Consider the following 1,891-nt stretch of genomic DNA (forward strand, 5'->3'; position numbering starts at 1 on the left):
ACAAGCTGGAGCTCAGTGTGGTGGCCAGGGCTGAGGGGCTTGGAGGCCAGGTGTGGGCTCTTAAGATTCCTGGAGGCCACCTTCAGCATCTAGGGCAGGGGTGGGCAAACTTTTTGACTCGAGGGCCACAATGGGTTCTTAAACTGGACCGGAGGGCCGGCACAAAAGCATGGATGGAGTGTTTGTGTGAACTAATATAAATTCCAAGTAAACATCATTACATAAAAGGGTACGGTCTTTTTTATTTTTAGTTTTATTCATTTCAAACAGGCCGAATCCGGCCGGCGGTCCGTAGTTTGCCCACGGCTGATCTAGGGCCATACCACTTGGAAGCTAAGCAGGGCTGGGCCTGGTTAGCACTTGGACGGGACAATACTGGGTCCTGTGGGCTTTTTTTTTTTGCCTCCCAGAGGCCCGCTCACCTGCCCCAGGCACCAAGCCTACACGCTAACCCAGATTGATTAAAAAAAACAATTTTTTTAAATGATTTTTTTACAGAGAGGGAGAGGGATAGAGTTAGAAACATCGATCAGCTGCCTACTGTACACCTCCTACTGGGGATGTGCCAACAACCAAGGTACATGCTTTTGACCAGAATCGAACCTGGGACCCTTCAATCCGCAGGCCAATGCTATATCCACCGAGCCAAACTGGTTAGGCCCAGATTGATTTTTTAGCCAGAATTTTCTCAGCTCCTTTAAGATCCTTTTTGGCCTGGTCATTTGGGTCTCCATTTCCTCAAATGTTTGTTGGTGCTGATCTGTCTGTTCATATTAAATATTTTCCTCATTGCAATCTAGATTCTTTGCTGGCAAGTGGTTAACACTTTCATCACCTGTGTAGTTTTCAAAGTGGAAATATTTTTATTGCTTTTAGTAATTTAAGAAAACTAGTAAGTGGGTATTCTTTTTAAGAGCATTCAAACACTATAGAAATATACAAATGCAGAAAATTAAAGGCTCTATAATCCCATTCCCATATAAATATCTGCAGAAGGTATGGGCAGATTTAGTCATAAATAAAAAGATCTATAACGTAAAAAATGAGACAATAATTAACTCTGAAAAAATATAATAGCACACTTGTTAGCTCAGAAGTGAACAGTATTTACATGGTCATTAAATAAAAATGGACTTAACCAACAATTTTAACATAACCATACTGAGAAACGGAGGAAGGCAGTGGGGAGTATAGAAGATGGAAAAATCCTCTATCCCTTTATGAATTAAGTAGAAAAATATATGCATCTTTTTAAGGAAAATATAAGTACATATGAAAAGAAACACCTTAAATTAGCTGCTTTAGGGGAATGGAACTTGGGTGCCAAAGGCAAGGTAAATTAATGCTGTTTGGTTATAAGCATTTTAGAGCTACTTTATATTTTAGGGGAAATTATAATGTAATCCAGATTGGGATCAAGCTATAAGAAATAAGGTGACAAACACCCATATTAAAAACAAAATTCTCTTGAAAATTTTTTTAATATTTAATAACAATACATCATTCAACTTTTTCCAGTCTTTATGAAGGTTTTTTTCTTGCTGGTGAAATTTATTTTAAAAGTCCTCATGTAAACTAATCAAGACTAATACATTTTTTAAATAAACCCTCAAACAAATCTTTTTAATATATACCTTATTTCTTGGGATGACAATAGCATTATTATATATTTTCTTTTTAATTCAAACATACTGTTTTCAAGATTTATGGTTATTAACAAATCTTTATTATTAATACTCTCCTAAGGCAGGATAGAAGCATGATACTTTAAAATTTCTTTTCAATAACTACTTTATAGTAATTTTAAAAATATTTATTGATTTTAGAGAGAGAGAAAGGGAGAGAGATAGAAATATCAATGATGAGAGAGAATCTTTGATTGGCTGCCTCT

Source organism: Myotis brandtii, unplaced genomic scaffold (genome assembly GCF_000412655.1).
Source record: "Myotis brandtii unplaced genomic scaffold, ASM41265v1 scaffold686, whole genome shotgun sequence".
NCBI classification, from domain to species: Eukaryota; Metazoa; Chordata; class Mammalia; order Chiroptera; family Vespertilionidae; genus Myotis; species Myotis brandtii.